The 17979-nt window shown below is 39.4% G+C and overlaps 1 long non-coding RNA gene across 3 annotated transcripts in view; it reads left to right on the top strand.

The window, feature by feature from the left end:
- Window positions 1-17979, top strand: part of LOC111935652 (uncharacterized) — an 89467-nt gene that overhangs the window by 25411 nt on the left and 46077 nt on the right. The window contains exon 4 of one of the 3 annotated variants that reach the window (XR_002867778.2): window positions 10010-14500. The exons of 1 other annotated variant lie outside the window; for it this stretch is intronic. This is a non-coding gene — a long non-coding RNA (uncharacterized LOC111935652). Of the gene's footprint in view, window positions 1-1058; window positions 3476-10009; window positions 14501-17979 lie in introns of those variants that run through there. One more of the 3 variants, XR_015276685.1, reaches the window with a different exon arrangement.

The following is a 17979-nucleotide window of genomic DNA, read 5'->3' as shown; positions in this document are numbered from 1 at the left end:
CAGCTGAGGGTGGGGTGTTGGGGGGAAGAAGAAGAAGAGGGTCGCAGCCTATGCCTCTGCATGTGCAACTGTATTTGTCCTGCTGTACTTCACTGCATGGCTGAAATTGCAATTATGCATCATCTTGTTCAGAAGTTGCTAACAGATTACACCAGCTTTGAAGAAAACTGCTTTGAACAAATACTGCTTGTCAGCAGCATTTATCTTTTACTTGAAGGTATCTCATATCAGTGTGGACAAAAAAACCAAGCAGTTTTCCTGAAGACTTCTATTTTCTAAGCTGTGTGTGCCAAATTTTGCTGCAGACTGCTGTGAAGTTTCTGTTCCTTTTTAAGAGCTCCCTGAAGGATGCCACAGTTGGAATCAAATCTGGAAACCCAAGGGGTGCCATTAGCTTGTCTTCCTTATTTAGCTTTCCAAATGTTTGAATGGGAATTGTAGCACAGATATACATCAAGAAAGTACATTATTCCAGGACCTAATTTATGCATAAACACTATAAAGGTTCTGCATGAAGCACATAATCCAAGTGCTTTCAAGAAGTATCCAGAAATGTAGGTTTTGAAATATTACTTTACTAAAGAATCCAACTTATTTTTGCTGAAGTATGGAATGTACTTACAAAATGAAATTTCTTTATTCAATTAATTTTATATAATGAATAATTTTATGGTCTTCAGATATAAAATTTAAAGCACCTCTTGTCTGTAAGAGAAATTTAAAAAAATTGTGTTCTGTGTCAGCAGGTAATTGCTATCATGGTGAAGCCATAAGATCAACATTTCCAAGAAAATATGGAAATATTATGTATTATTATAAAAGCTTTTCTTTGGCTTTCCCAGCCATTATCTGTCACACAGATTTACATGAGGTTTTCTGCTTTGCCAGAAAAGATGAGTGCTGGCTGCCTGCCTTATTTTCCTTGGCTGCATTACCCAGCTGCTGTGGCACTTGGGCTGAGGGGTTGATGGTGAAGCAGAGAAGTCTTTCAGATTAGTAATTCAAATTGTCATTTTGTAATGCTGTGTATTTATATCAACATACATTTTGTGTTGCAGCGTTAAATCACATTCAGGAGAGAAAAGTGCTGGGCTGTATAATGGGAAATACTACTTTTAATAGAAGTCCTCTGTTAAGAAGTGCTGTGAAGATGAAATCAACATTGAACAAAAGCAGTGTGAAGTTGTTGAGTGATGTTAACCATCCTCCTGAGCCCTGATCAGTCTTTTTCTGACCTTGGAACAGCATCTGCTTTGTGGTAGCCCTGGCACTTGTGTGACAGCAAACTGACCAAAGGAAAATGGGTTCATGGCTTATGTGCTCACCAAGAAAATTATGTGCTGTGAGATCTGGGGTGGAAGTCAAAAAGATTGTTTATTTCAGGAAAGGAAGAAGGTAGAAAAAGAAATTCCAGTTACACAAACATCTGTTTTGTGTTTTGTAGACCAGGGGATGGTAGGTGCCAGCTGGAGAGCACCTTGTGCTCAGTGTGCTGGTAGGATAACCTGCCTGGAGTCTGACATTACTAATGAATGCTTTTGTCTCACTGCTTTCCTTTGTGCCAATAGCTTCAGTGATTTCTTTTCCTTGCTAAGCCCCCACATCCTTTTTCTAATCACTGTGCTGAATAATTGTGCCATTTAGTACACTTTTCTTGTCTTACTTGCCTGCTTCCAGACCAATTATTTTGTAAACGTGTGCTCAGAAGTGCTTTTGCCATCTGTTGGAGGAATCACTTAAATTATTGAAGTTGTTTAAAGCTGCTTGTGTTGTCAGTCATTATTTTATCTCCCTTAAATTTGGTATCATCTACAAGCCTTGGAATTTTGCTCTTAATGTTGTTGCTACATAGGATTTGTTATTGACAGCATCCCTAATAAATTAATGAGAAATTTCAGTAATTTATTTTTGGGGTGTTTCAACATGTATAAAGACTTAAATCACAAGATTTGGACTAAAAAAAAAAAGAAATTTGTTTGGATTGTCGTTACAATGGACATTAAATGAGTAGTCTTCAGTGATAAATGCATTTTGAGTTTTCAGTCTGAGACAGAGGTAGATAAAAGTAAATTGTCTTTGTCCTGTTGGTAAGGTTATAGCCCAATATATACACAACTAACAATTCTATTAATCTAAAAAAAAAAAGAGAAACAAATTCTAAATAGATGAAATCTTGACTCAGAAGCTAAAATGAAAGAATTGAATCATTTACTGGCTGTAAAATCTCATGGCTATGTCTTCTGTGGGTGGTGGAGCATTTGGGTTTGCCTGATGCAGTAGGCCTCACCTTGAAGGACCTGGTTTTGTTTTGTTCCTGAACTTTGTGGAAAATAACCATTATAACATCTCTTTAAAATATAAAATCACAATACTGAAAACCATAATAATAGTCAGATTTTTCTGGTTGATTTTGCAGAAGCTAAAATAGATCTTGTGGGATTCAACCCCTTAGAGTGTATGGAACATTCTGACCCCATAATGATGTAGAAGAGCCTGTGGCATCCCTGGTGACACCTGTGTGCCAGAGTGACTCCAGAGAGTGACCCCTGACTGCTGCTCAAAGTAACTGCAGACTAAACTTCCTAATCATACAGGGTATGGACACAGAAACAAGGACTATGTTTCTGCTTCTCTCATCTGTGCTGAGGTTTTCCAGTGGAGAAGCTTCATTGTTTCCCAGGTCAGAGAGCCCTGTCAGACCTGGAGGGGGGCTGAGCTGTGCAGCCACAGCCACTGCAGCATGTGTGTACAGGTCTGTGCTTGCTCACCAGCAGCCTGAACACTGCTCAGAGTGAGACCCTGCTCTCACAGCCCGCTTCCCTCTCCCTCTGACACTGCCATTTCTGCTCCATTCGGGATTCAGTGACTCTGAGCTCCCCACTGGCAGTCAGGAGCTCCTTGTCCACTGCCAAGATTGCTCTGATATGAAGCCTCTCTGAAGCTGCAGGAATCACCAGCACTGACTACAGGGTAAGAGAGAGAGTCTGAGAAATATCTGACTAAAAAAACCCAACTCAGTTGTCTTCCTAATTAAACCCTGTAGTTACCTTATGCATAAAGCAGCTTTTGTTGTTTGAAGTGCTCTTCTACATGCACATTGTGTATTTATGATCTCGATAACAATTCTTAATAAGAGATGCAATGTAATCTTAATGTGGTATTAAAGCAATGCAAGGAATTGTGATGGGATGCATATTCAACTAAGCCCAGCAAAGCTTGCTTGCTCCTGTGAAAAAAATAATGATTTGCAAGCAGCCTTCCCATATGGCTAGATTTGATATGGGTCATGAATCTTCTCTCTCTTTCAATGCAAAAACCTCCTAAGCTGCAGGAGAGCCTGTGGTAATTAAATAGAAAGTGACCAAAACTTACTGTGTGTTTTTTCAGCAGTCCTCACCTGAACCTTGTAGTTGCTCAAGCGTGGTTGTGTAGACATGTATCTCATATAAGTAGAGAATACAGTTCTTTGGAATACATTTTCTAGTTTATCATCTTTAAAACAAAAAGAAAATTCAAACATATCACAAATCCATTTATTTTTCTGCAGTACAGAAAAAAATAACAGTTTGTCTCAAGAGAAGAGACATTATAAAACATTTAAGTTGATAATAAAAGAATGTTTTCTATTCCCATTTTATTCACAGGACAAACATCTGATGCCCACTGTGTGCCCACACTTGATGTGATAGTACATGAAGATATTTTAAGACACTGCAGGATTAGGAGAATTACATAATGGTCTGTTTCAGCAGACCTAAATTCCTGTAACTAACATTTATAAGGGAAGAGGAGAGTTTCTAAGGTTTAACTTTATTCAGCTTACTGTAGGAAACTTTCTTTGGTTGGGGGTCAGCCACTGCAGTGTAAATTTTATGTACATAAGCCTCTTTTATTTAAGTACTGATGGAGCATGGGCTTATGATGAAGGGTATGGATAATTCCTGAAGAAGTCAATTGTGTAAATGTGAATACAAGAAAAAAAATGAATGTCATTGGCTGATCAGCTGCATTTGACAATGACTGTACCTTACTTGGGATTTGTGGTCTATGTAAAATAACCTTGAAGCTTTTCCCGTTTTTACTGTATCTTATCTTCTGTGTTCAGAGAAATGAATGTAAGCTTAGGCCCATGTTTAAGTGCCCAGACAAATGAGGACCCCATATTTTTTAGCTCTTAGTACTTCAGTTACATGAGTACACTGTGGAGAGGGCTGGTTAGTGATAATTATTGATGGAGTTGTGAGGAACTGCCATCTGACTGAGCTGGTGTTTAGTGTTGAATATTCCAGGTTTGAAGGGAAAGGTTTGTTTCACCACTATTCTGTTGTGGAGGGGAGAAAACAGATGCACCTTCCCCTCTCACCTGTGCCTGCAGTGAAAGCATGAAAACAAGTGCAAATCAAGAGGATCATGGCAGTGCTAAGCCTGTAGAGGGTGAAGAAGATAACTCTGTCGTGTGTGACCTTGGATGTTTGTTCCCATCCCTCCTCTTGTTTTGAGAGAAGAGCTTGTGTGACATAAGAGGGAGGTTTGAAAATGAGTGGGGGTTTAATTCTGTGTTTTGGCTTGGCTTATTTTGGCTTCTCAAGCTCCCTGGCCTGGTAAATGGTAAATGTGAGAGCTGGCATGAGACAGGGGAGACAGACTGTCCAAGAACCGGGATGTGACAGGACTGTCCCTTCCAATTTAACACAAACCTTAAGTTAACAGTATCATTGCAGCTTGTGGGTGCCACTTGAGGAAATGTAGCTTGGGTACAGCACTCAGTGAAGAAAGTTTTTCTTTGCCTGGGCCACTTGTCCTCATTCTCCTGCTGTGGCCTGTTTGTTGTGCCAGTGCAGCTGTCCCAGGGCTGTGTTTTAAAATAAGTGCTCTGTGCAGGCAGTGGTGCTGCTCCCTCGGCAGGAGCATCCCTGGGGTCACACCAGAGCAGGCAGGAACCTTCTGCTGGAGCTGGGCAAAACTCAGAGCTAGGCAATGAAGGCAATCTGAGTTTCTCTGACTGGTCAGTTCTCTTATGCACTCACAGCCCCTAAATGGAAATGCTTGGAAATTGAAAATAAAGGGAATATTCCTTTAAATTAATCTTTATTATAGTTTATTTAAATTTTAATATTGGAAATACCTTGAGGACCACTAGTGTGATTGTTTAATATCTAATCCAGAAAACAAGGTTTTCTAATTATTGATAACATAATATTAAAAAAAAAATCAGTAAGTAGGTTTTAGGTTGTTCATATATTATAGAAAGCCTTGTCATTCTGTGTTAAAAAAAACCCCTCACAACAACTAAGGAATAAAATTAAAAAAACCCAACCAAACAATAACAAAACCAGACAAACAAAACAAATCCTCCAAACCTCCAAGCCCACAAAACTGTCCTCCCCAAACCCTTTTTTGCTTTCCACAAGTAACCAGTGTTTAAAACTTCTGGACTGCTACTTCTGGAAATTTTCTTTAATTTTGATCATCTATCCAAACAAGTCTTCCCCACCTCCAAATGCAAGCCTTTGAAACTAGAAATGTTTCCTTCTGGCATGGTTTCAAGCATCTTCAGGGTTTTACATCTCTTTTCTTGCAGTGTTTGTTAAATGATCTTCTACCAGTTGGGCCAGGAGTGTGTGTTATAAAATACCCATCTGCAGAGTCCTAGTGCTCACAGCTTATAGAAATAGCAATGCTGTAGTCTGCCCTCTCATGCAGAGTTTGGTCACCTAAACCAGAGGCATAAAGTACCAAAGCCTGCCTGCAACCTCTTCCCTCAGTCTGGCTCTCTTCCTTTGCCTTCCTAAATGTTACTCCCCACCAAGGATGGTCCTTTCCTCCCTGGATTGCCCTTGAGACAGCCAAACACAGCTGATGGGGCGGTCTGCCTGACTCAGGTAGCAGAAACATGGACTTGCCAAGTTTGGCTTCCCCTGCTCTGAGCAGTATTTTATTGCAGCTGACATTTCCATACCCCAAAACCCCTCATGTTGTGCCAGGCACACAGCATGCCTTGAGCTGTCACGTCATTCTGCAAGGCTTGGCCAAACAGCCATTTCACTATCTGGGATCTGCTGACATGAACAAACTGCCCAGGGCCATGTCCCTGGGCTGCAGGTGTCATCTGGAGCCTGGATGGAACCAGGAGCAGCGCTGTGCAGGGCGCTCGTGGCCGCAGGGCTGGCAGGGAGGGTGCCAGGCCAGGGCAGTGCCACCCTTACTGGCAGATCTCCCCAGCCTGGCCCACAGATGGGCTGCACTGCAGGGCAGGACCAGTTGTCATGCCACATTCCTGCCAGAAAGTGGTTTGTACCATACCAGAATTTAGTTTTCTTTGCCTTCTTAAAGATGGGAAATTCATAAGAGCGTGTGCTGAGGGTTGTGATCATAAGGATTTTGGGGTACCAAAATGCACTATTTGTGAGCCCTTTGCACCTAGTGAAGTTCCATCTAAAAATCACAGACTGGCTTAAGCAGCCTGTGGCTACTAACAGCAGAGAACTGCTAAGTGAATTTTAGTACCTGTGAGCATTGACATGTGCAGTAAATGGGGATTTTGTTGTACGGATTCCTTGGAGAGCAGCAGATAGGCTTCGCAGCAGCAGAACAGAGTGAATTTCCTCAAATAGAGCTTGATTGAAAACTTCCCTGGGCAGGAACCCGAAGATCTTTCTCTTGATTCAGCAGCTTTTAATAAGACAAGGAGTTATTTAGAGTAAAGTAGGAAGTGCAAGTCTCTGAAGAGCACTCAGGTAATGCTACTAGTCTGAGATCCAGATGTATCCTTTAAGAGGCAATACTGAAGTATCTTGCTTGATGTGTTCTTGATTAATGTTTAATCTTGCATTTCAAATAATTTTGTCAAAAAATAAATGTTGTCTTCACAGATCTTTGTTTCTGTGTAGTGACTTTGCCTGAACTAGATGTCCCTGAACAATTCTGTATGTGAATTAACACTGAATTACAGGGGAGAAAATAAATACTAGGGACAAACCTCACTGTAGGCACATAACTTGAATTAAAAGCTGCAGCTTGAGAAACACATGTTTGTACTAAGGTGTATGTTTTCAAGGAATGCATTTTCAAGCTGTTTAAGTGCTGACTAATGCCCCATGAATGTGGTTGGATGTGGACACTTGAGGGCACATGATCCCCTTTGAAATATTTGAATGGAGGTTGGAGGAGTTCTGGCAGAGCAAACTGTCCAAGTGGAACTTTTAGAAGCCTGGTTGTGTGTTTGAAGAGCTGCCAGAGAGAAGGAGGCAGTTGAGGTATGTGCTGTATCATTGGCTTGACTTCAGTAGTTCTGTGACTTGGCTTTCCAGGAAAATCTATTCCCACCAGCAGCTTTTCACATGAGAATGAATGGGAAAAGTGGCTGTGACTGATGACTATCAGAGTGAAATCTGGTTTAGACTTGACTTGCAAGTAGTATTCTTATTTTTTTGCTACCTGTGTTGGTGTGTTAGAATAAGGACATTCCCCCCTTTGCAGCCTGTTGGTCAGTACAGCTGTTCTGTATGGCCAAGATCCTTAGCTCTGTTTTTTATCAACCTCAGAGAAGACAGAAGGACTTTACCAGCAGGGACATGTACCATGGACTGATGTCTTGTCTGATACAGAAGAGTGTGCACAGGTCATCACAGCTCTTTGGGAGCAGCCCTCCTGCATGTAAATGGCTCTAGATAAAGATTAGAACTGGAGCCACTTAAACAGCTGTGTGAGGATTTTGTGGATCCCCAAAGACACTTAGATAAATTGCCCAAGGGCTTCAGCCTGTGTCTTGATCAAGCTTCTGAAGACACTCAGGAAATCTGAGAGTTCTGGGTGGCAGTTCTGGATGGTTCTGTTGTTTAGGGAGACCTGTAAACTCTGGGGACTCAGATATCCCTGATGTGCTTATCACAGGCTCTTGTGCCATGAGTGAGTTCTCCAGAGGACCTAATGATTTCCACCTTCCATGTACAACAAGTTTTTAATAATAATAATGATGATAAAAAAGGCATTCACTTGATTTGCCAGTGCACTGGTATCTGGACAGATTTATTTTTTCCATTTTTAGGGGTTGGTGGTGGCTTGCTCAGTTTTCTTTAAATAGAAGTTTTCTTCAAGTTTTTGATCTGTCTCCTCTAATCAACACTGGAACTGAAGAAGTATCATGACAAATTTGATTCCCAGGTTTATCACTTGCTATCATGACAGACTCTGCTTTAGGTGGATAAAAAATTGGGCGTTATGCTGCTTTTTATTTAGTCTGAAATTAGCTTCTATTGATATTGTGTGTTTGTTCTCTCCTCTACAGGGGAAAAGGAAGAGACTGATGTGCCAGAAGTTTATTATTTTGCTATTTTTCATTTTTAATATCACCAACAATTGTAGGAAATAATTCTGAGAAAAATTACATAAGAGATGAGCTGTGAAGGCAAGAGAAGAACAGGAAATAAAGTGGAAAAATCGGTTGAGTACAATTCTGACATTGAAAAAGCTTCTGTTCTTTTTATTCTGTTGAAGTTTGGCCTCAAGTACTTGGTTTTAAGGGCATTTGAAGAGATCAATTAGCCCTTCCAGTTCCTGATATTTACTCTTTCTTCATGAACAATTCTAGCCAGTTAAAAAATATTGCAATATTAGTTTTCACATGAAAATTAGTAGGGAGGATTAATTTAAGCAGATCATACCTAGCTGAAGGCAGAAGCCTTGTCCAGATCCTTGTTGGTGATGCTATTGACTTGTGAGAATGAAGAATTATGTAATGAAAGATTTAATCATATGTTTTCAGTAAAAATATGCAAAAACACTACACAGTTGTTTGGCCAAAGCCTTGCACTTTTCAGCAAGGAAAGAAACAAGAGAATTACCAAAAAAAGATGAGATGATCAGGAGACACACGTGAACCTGCAGGGAATCACACTCCATTGACACATCTCTGTTGATCTTGGAGGAGGTAGCAAGTGGTTGCTATTAAAAAAATCTTTTTCTTTTTTTTTTTATACCAAGTGGGTACCTTAGTAAAGACCAGAGCTACATAGTCCAAAACTATTTTTTCCTTTGTAGTGGAGTAGGGACCAAGAGTTCTGACATGGATTTTGTTTCTGCTGGGAATTTAAAAATGTGAAAATTATTCCTGATGTAGACTTTAACATTTCCTAATGTTTCTTCTGTCTCCTGCACCCCATCCTTTTCACAGATTTGCCAATTTCTTCATCGTCATCCTTGCAAGGGGAGGATTCCCAAGGCCAGTTCTTAGCATGTCTCATTTCCAAATTCAGCTTTCTCTGAATGTGGATTTTTAGCACTTTAATTCTAACAGAAGGCCTCAAATCCAATCCCAGTCATATTCTACAAAGTAAATTTACTGTCAAGACTGGAAAATAAAGATGGAATGAGAAGTAAAATGAACTTTACATGAAATATAAATACAGCTGGACTAATCACTGCACTGATTGTAAGATTGTTGCAGGTGCAGGGCTTAAACACATAAAATGCAAGTCTAACAAGATGTGAAATGCAGATAATGAAGCCCTTTCTGATTCAGCTACTGAGGTCTTGCTTAGACATCTCCCATGAATTCCTTCCTTTGTTAAGGAAATTAAATATTTCCTCCAATTAAACCCCTTGTTGTTTAGAAGTCTATTTGTTTTCTGAGTCAAAGCCCAGTTTATTATTTCTTTAATGCTTATTCTGGAGATTGCACAGGTGTGTTTCTTACAAAGAACTTTTTTTTCATTTCTTCTTTTCATATTGGCTTACAAATAGATTGAGTTGTGTGAAATCAAAGATGTGTTTGCTCTGTTCCACCAGCTACAGTTTGAGGTACACACAGGAATTAACATTTTAACTTCCCTTCTGCAACTCAGAGCATCTCAGTGTATACATATAAATAAACTGCTCTGTAGGAGACTCACTGCTGCTTAGCCTGAATTCTGAGAATCCACAGCAGAACCTGAAATAACATTTTCAGTGTTTTTATTCTCCGTGGGCATCAACTGCTCAAGTAGAAATTTGTCCCTTTCATATATTCTAGGGGCATGGACTAAAGGATTTCTGTGAGATACCACGAGAGGACATCTGTTTCATCTCTGACCTGCAGCTTTGCTGGTGAGAGTGCTTTTTTGAAATTTTCCCCACAAGGAAAATCAGAACTATATGGGAATATGAAGTTCACAGCGTTGAATAAGAAAAAGTCTGCAAGAGGACAACGGACCTTGGTGTGCCTTTTCAGATCCATTTAGACTCTCTTGTAAATACAATAGATCTGTGAGCTTCTGACCACTGAATAACATTTCACTTGAGTGGTTTTTAGTTTTCCTGAGTTTTCAGGAAGAGGATGGAGGTGTATATATATGAAGGATGAGAGTTTATTCACACACACTCTTGCATAAATACACAAATAGGTTAAGAAAGCCAATATTGTCAGTACTTTGCTGCTTTCAGATACAATACTGAAATCTTCACATAACAATCATGTAAGTGAAAAACTAAACAGTTTGAAATCATACTGTAATTTAGTTTTCAATTATACATCCATAAGTAATTTTACTTGCACGTAGTCCACTGAAAGCTGGCTTATGAAGTTATTTCAATTATCTGTCTTCTTAAGTAACTGGAGAATGAAGTAATATATTTCAACAGTTGTAAACACTGCAGTTTTGCTTGTTGAAGGGTTTTGTTGTTCTATTAGATTTTCCCCTCATGAATTTAATTTTAATTATGCCAGAAAACATAGTCAAGCTGCTTCTAGTACTTTGACTTGGCTGTGCTGAGGTGGAAATTGCCATAAAGACACAAACTTTGTTTTATTCTTTTGAGGGAACAAGGCAGAGGGAGACTATTAAACATCACTGGAAACTTGAGATGAAATCAATTAAATTATATGATCAGGATGTATCCTCATTATAATCTGGGTCATGATTCACTATCACTGTTCTCTTGCCAAGGCAAGAGAAAAAAAACAAACAAAAAAAACCCATCAGCAAAACCAAGTTCCTTTCTGGTCCTGTGGCTTCCACCCCTTTGAGCCAGGTTGCCTGAATGAAGTGATCAGTGCTGTGGCCACTAATTTTGATAAGACTGATTAATGATACATGAATTTCTGTACAAGCTGGGCACAAACTCTTCAGCTGCATTAAAACTGTTCTAACAGCTATTTTAAAAACCATTTTTAATGACAGCCCCAACAAAAGAATGTTGGTTAATTATCCAGGGGAGGGGTGGAGGGAAGAAGGGGAGATGACACACACACATGCCAAGAAAATAACTTTCTGACATGAGAGGAATTCTATTAGGGTGGTTGTGTCTTGTTCAACTTCTTTTCACAGTTTTAGACATCTTGAAAAACTACACTATAACTGTTGCTTAATTTAAAATGTAGAGCAAATTTAAGCAACACTATTTAATCTGCTCTGATTAGTTCCTTGTTTTCTCTGGAAGCGTGTATGATATTGAGTGATGCTTTGAAATATGTGAGAGATGAATGATCTCTGGTAAAAACAAGGATTAAAAAATAGATGCAAACTCAACCAATTGTTTTTAGTGATATCAGTCACTGCATTTTTCCTTTGCTCCTGCGTGTATGGTGCTGTCTTTTTTCGAGTGAGTGTTTTTGTAGGAATGCCAATTGATTTATAGCCTTGCTGAAATTTCTTTCATTTCAGCTTTCAAATACCACTTGTACACAATTTGGATATGTCAGATGATGTTACTGTCCACCAGAAGTACTTGGCATAACGTGCTTGGGTTACAGGTGATCTGTCTGAGGATGTCCTGATATAAAAACCTCTCCTGGAAATCTGCCAGTACAAGTCCTCAAAAACAGAAATGTAGTGGACCAAGTTCCTGGTGTTCAGTGAAGTAGACACTGTTATTTCCCTCTTTTATTGCATATCCCTCTATATTGTGAGACAAAGCATACAGCTGTTTGATATATAAACACTGAGTTATGATAGGAAAAAGAATAAAAAAATCTGATTGGGAGACTTCAATATCTGTTTGTTAAAAGAATTTGGCCACAGATATGCAACTGTCACTTGCAATTGAAGCACTGTTTTTTGATCATGGATATGCAAACTGGCTTCAGATGCCAAACACTTCCATGTGGAAACCTGTGCTCCTCCCCAAGTTCCATGCAGAGTTCATCCAGGAGTGTTGCCAGGATCTTTAATTTTGCATTGTTATTTCCCACATGAGTAAAACTGAGTTTAAGTAATGAGATGGTGTCAAGAGTACAGGGAGCTCCTCATCCTGTTTTGATTAAGGCAGCAGACAGGTGATGTGGCCTGGGAACAGCTTCCAAGGAGAAACCCTGACCGTGGGGTCTCCAGCTGCATTTGACCAGGTCTTAATTCAGCCCCCTCTGCTTGCTGGCCTTTCAGCCCCATTTACATTCTTATTCTTCTCCTGGTAACTTTCCACTGCTCTTGGCTCACTGTACATGTTCTACTTTATCTCAAATTTAGCCAGGCAGGAGTGTTCCTGTTCCAGGTCAGCAGGCTGGGTCACAGCAGGTCCCCAGGTTCCCTGTGGGACGCCCTTACAGGGCTCCCTGCTGCAGTGCAGGATGGGCAGGCTCAGGAGAAGCTGAGGAAAGAGATGAGGGAAAATCCTTCTTACACCTCTGTGTGTTGGCTGAAGTTTAATGCATAACTGACAATTGTGTGGAAGACATCTGCTTGGGAGAACATGTTTTATTTAAAAATTTTGTATGAATGAAATAATTTAACTTGGGAATTCTGTGTACTTGCACTATGGCTCTGAATTTTTATTTTTTTTTTTTTCATTCAAGGTTTTAAATTCGGTTTAGAAGTTACAGATTGCAGGGTGGCTTGGAAGGCAAATGCTGTGTACTGTAAAGAACTTGAATTCTTGAATGCTGTTAATCTCTTATTTGAACTTTATAGTGTTGTCCTGCTTAGCTCTATAGCCCAGGAGTGTATTATGGCCATAGAGTTCCTGACATGGAGGTTATGAACAGCAGCACTGTTCAGTTCCTGAGCAGGAGCTTTTTGGCACCTGGCAGAGTCCCAGCAATCAGATGCTGACCAGGTCTGAGCAGGCAAGTTCACTGCAAGGGCACCTGGAATCACAGTCTGTGGTCATGGTGTCCCTGAGGAGTCTGGGTGTGCTGGGGAACAGGAGGAACTGCTACAGTCTGTGTGTGTTTGTGGTGGTTTTCAGGGCACAAATTGAAGGAGGGGAGTGAATGTGGGATTAGCATCTCACAGGTTCCTTTGAGTCTTGATCTTAATGGGGACAAACATCCTCTTGTACATCTGTGAACTTTTTAGACATCACTGGACTAAAAACAATGCATATTGGAGCAGTGTGATGCCTAAATAACATGGAGAAGGGAACAGGTGAACTGCTGATTCTGTCTACTGAAAACGTGCTTAAAGGATAAAGATCTTTGAGATACCACAAAGAAATGTGCCTGTTAATGTGTTGTGTTATCATAAATGAAGTGGTGATCATAATGCAAAGGAACCAAACCATAACCTCACCAGCTGTTTTAGCATGACCTCCTGGAACCCAGCACACTGTTTCAATTTAATGTCCTACTTTCATTATGTTAATCAACAGCCATTAAGTGCTAGTGATAATATCTGTCCTGATGTAGCTGCAAGACATTAGGCCATTTGGCCAAATATGGTGTTTCATTTAACTGTATGATTGCACAGGGTAATATTATTCATATTGATATGTTGTGGACAGTTGGCATTGAGAGAAATGAAAGACAGTGTATAAATCAGGATTTATGATCTGGAAAAAAGAAAAAAAAAATTAAATATACATGAAGTGTTATTTGCAAATAGAAAGTAGGTAGTATGTTGAATTAACTTAAAATTATTTTTCTTGGCATGTCAATAAACTAAGCCATTGTTCTTCTGTGCACCAGCATAGCTAAACTGCTTCCTTATGATTCACTGCACTGGATGTCAGGTATATGATTACCCCCATCTTATTTCCTACCTACCTGCAAATGCATAATTCTGAAAAGATCACCCATTCAAGTGTTTTTGTCCTGTTATGCCACAAATTGCTGTGTTTTTATCCCATTTTGAAAGTTAATTTTTTGTTCTGCAACTTAGACTAGGATTTGCTTTACTACTTTTTTTTTTCTTCATAGCAGAAGTCTTGAATCCTGGCAACAAAGTTCGTCTTCTACTGAAGTTTCTAAAAAGTGATATATGTCAACTTCTTTCAGTGCATTGTTTCAGCTTGAAATGAGAATTTCTATCAATCAATGGCTTTAAATACTATTTACCTTGCTTATATGACTCTTGAAAATGAATGGTATTTACAAGCATTATTGCAAAACTTTATATCTATAGATTTTCTGCTGTGAATGGCAAAGGTGAGCCCTGCAGATGAGTCCTCAGGAGTGATTGGTAGTCAGTGACACAGGCAAATGAACCCCCAGAGCATGTTTGTTTGTCTTTCATAAATTAAAACTGACAGTAGCTTAAAAATCTGCAGCCAACGCATAAAAGCAATAAATCTGTATTTACATAGAATGAAAGAAGATGGTGTTTGTTCGTAAATTCATAATCTGTGTAGGCTGTGTGCCTGATAGCCTGGAACTGGCTGAGTGCCTAAATAAATGAGTGGGAAGGACAATTTACCTTCCTGTGGAATATTCCACAGAAGTGAAAACCTATCATTTTTCCAGTGTAAGACCAAAGGCACCAGTTGGTTTTGATTTATTTTCTTGGTTTCTTTTGTTGAGGAAATGACAGATCACTGTGGTGTTGAATTTTTTTAAAGCAGTATTTTTCAGGGACCTTGTATATTTAATTTTTTTTGGTTTTAATTGAGGTAGTCTGCAAGGTGAAGGGTAAAATATAGTGGCATAATCTGTATATTTTGCTCAAGCTGGAATAGATTTGTTATTCATTAAAACTTATGACTGTTCTCAGCATGGGGAGTTTTAATGTACCCCTTTCTGCAGTCACTGCAATGTGCCTGACAGTGCTGGGAAATACTGGGGCAGTTACTCAGAAATGCTTACTGCACACTTTGTCTCACAAAACTTCCCTGTTGACCACTGATGAGGGGTCATTCAGTTTTGTCTCAGACTGTCCTGGGACAGCATCACTGTAAACAAGATTGATTTCAGGGGAAGAGTCACATCCACATCAACAGCTGGATAGGGACATATAAAAATGATGTGTTGCAGTGGCTGAACTTGGATGTTTCACTTGGCTTTTTGCTCCTGAGTGCATTCCCTGGCTGCAGCCAGGATCTTGTATTGGAAATATCAAGACAGCTGTGACAGTCTGGAGGAACCCCTAGGATAAGGAAAATCACCTTTGGAAAGGCTGCTTATCTGTGTATGCCAGCAGGAACAAAGCAGGCCTGACCATTGGGGGTTTTGCTTGTTTTTCTATTTTGGCAATGTATGAGGACACATCGATTTGGCCAAACCAAAGAGATTTCCTGGAGCCTCTTCTCATCCAAAAATTGGTTGTTGCCCCAGCAAACTACTATTGAGGTGAATAAGGTTATGTCACCTTACTGTGAATTGATTTTTCGGGGATAAAATCGTATCCTGTGTTAATGAATATGCGCAAATCATTTCCACTGGCACAAAGGTGTGCCTGCATGTTCCAAGTGAAATATCCTGAGTAAGTGTAAGCTGTTCAGAGCAAAATGATTCATCCTAAATTAGATAAAAACTGGCATAGATCAGTAGTAAATTTAGTCTGCTGGATCAATGCAAAAACTCTTGGGTCCTTGGATCTGATGTGGCCTCCAGGCTCAGCCAGGTTTCCCTGCGCTTTGCTTGGTTGGCTGTGTGGGACAGAGAATTGAACATCTGGCTCACAAGATGCTTTGTGTGAGGTAATATTGACCCTGACATTCTCTTTATTGGTTGCTGTATCTTTGGAGCCCTTTTCAGTGGACCTGCTGAAGTCACTGGCTCATTGGGAGCCCAGGCAGCTTTGAAAACTGAAATGATTATATTAATACTTCCCTCCTGGAACTAACATTCAAGTGATGGGGGAATGGAGGCAATAGGAATTATTTAGGGTACAAGAGTGATCTTCCAGAAAGAAATTAAGGTCATTTCTGCTGCTTGCTACTTCTCAGTTTGAGGCAGTTGAGAAAGATACTGTGTCTGTCAGTGAAGCTGTTATTTAACATTGTACAGTTTTGAAGTGGTACCTATAAAAATATTTGTGTGAACTCATAATGTAAGAAACAAAACATTGGTATAAAAAATAACTCTTGTTTTTTTTAATTTTTTTTAAAGGCATGTACTTAATTTCTGACAAGTTCAAAAAACAAATGATATCAAAATAAGAAATCCAGAAGCTAAGAATGCACCTATATATTTAAAAGGAATGTGATCAAAACATTGCAAAACACACCTTCTCATTGGAGAATACATCAGTTTTGCACCATTTCAGGGACAGATAATTGAATGTTTTACTTTGCATATTAAACTATTAATTATCTGCAATTCCATAAGTTCCCACATGCCCCAAGACATGGTGTACCCTTCACACCATCTGTAGCTCTGCTGCAACAACACATCAGTGCTCACACTGCAGCTCACTCAAGGATCTATCCCTCACTTTCAGGGCTGACAGTGAACACTTCTCTGGCAGGTAGAGGGATTTTACATGGGGAGTTAATCTACTGATGTGAAATTCAGTTGTAATATTAAATATGCAGGAGAAACATGCGATGCAGAATTACCATTCTCTGGTTTCTTGGTTTTCTAACTGATAGTTTTTGCTCTATATCAAACTTAGAAGAATGTTTTGTCATCTTTTTGTCCGTGGCATCACCTCATTGCACTCATGCTGTACTCTTCTCCTAACTACTAGAAAAAGCAATAGTCCAGCAGCTTCTGATAATGGTGATCAATCAAATAATTTATTTTTTTGTTACTGCAGTTGAAGTGGTGTTTTTCACTTCATAAGGAAGGAAAAAAAAAACTGAACAAGATGATACCATGGAATATATTTTTATATTCCCAAGAAGATGTTTGCCTGTATTATTTATCTTGTTACATTATTTGCTGTTCAGTCCAGTCTCTCATGCCAGTTGAAATCATTAAAAAGAAATAAAAATAAAAAGCCAATTTCACTTCCAGTTCTGTGAGATACTTAGAACATGTCTGGACAGTCAGATCTCATTGGACCTGGTTTGAGGAGGGAGCTGGACTAGATGGCTCCCAGAAATCCCTTCCAGTCTGGGATTCTCTGTCATTCTCTGTGTGGCTCAGAATGGAGCACTGGAGCTGCAAGCAGGTGGGGCAGAAGGTGCTTTAGGAGGGTGGGGGTAAGGGGGGCAGGAGTTCTGGGGCATGAGCTGTCATTTGGGGTATGTATGGGGCTGTTGCTAAAAATTCACAGGCTGTAAGCCTTTCCAGGAAGCTTGTAGGCAGTAAATGCTGCTGGAAAAAATGAACCATCTTATCAGTGATCAAGTGCAACAGGTCTTTAATGTAAAAATGCCTATTTCTTATACTTTACAAGGAGAATACAGAGTTATTTTTCCTTATAGTGGCTACTTCCTTCTGTGGTGAGCAGAAACTCCATCACAGATTTAGCTGGAATTTTTTTTCAAGGACTTTTAAATCCTCAGAGTTCGGAACTAATAGATCAGGCTAAGTGTATTGCTCTAATTCAGTAATTTGGAGTGAATAATGGAGGTGAAGTTTTTGTGTCTGAACACAGAAAGATGTGCATGTTGGTATTGCAGTGTATGCATGAGCTGTATGCATATTATGTGCATATATTTACATTTCTGGTGTAATACCTTCTAATGGAAAAAAACAGTGCAACAGTAGGCAATGGACTTTTACGTGGAAGTAGGCAGGATTTAAGTACCAAAATATAATCAGATTTTACATTATTTCAGCATTTTCAAAATGCAAGATGTGTAATAATCACTTCAGATGGTATGCATAATTAAATTATTCAAATGTATTCCACTTTCCAGGCTTCAAGGTCACAGTGATATATTAGATATTCTGTTTCTCTTGTT

This window comes from Cyanistes caeruleus, chromosome 15 (assembly GCF_971803275.1).
Source record: "Cyanistes caeruleus chromosome 15, bCyaCae1.hap1.1, whole genome shotgun sequence".
Lineage (NCBI taxonomy): Eukaryota > Metazoa > Chordata > Aves > Passeriformes > Paridae > Cyanistes > Cyanistes caeruleus.
The sequence above is the reverse complement of the archived record's forward strand: the minus strand, read 5'-3'. Positions and strand labels throughout refer to the sequence as shown.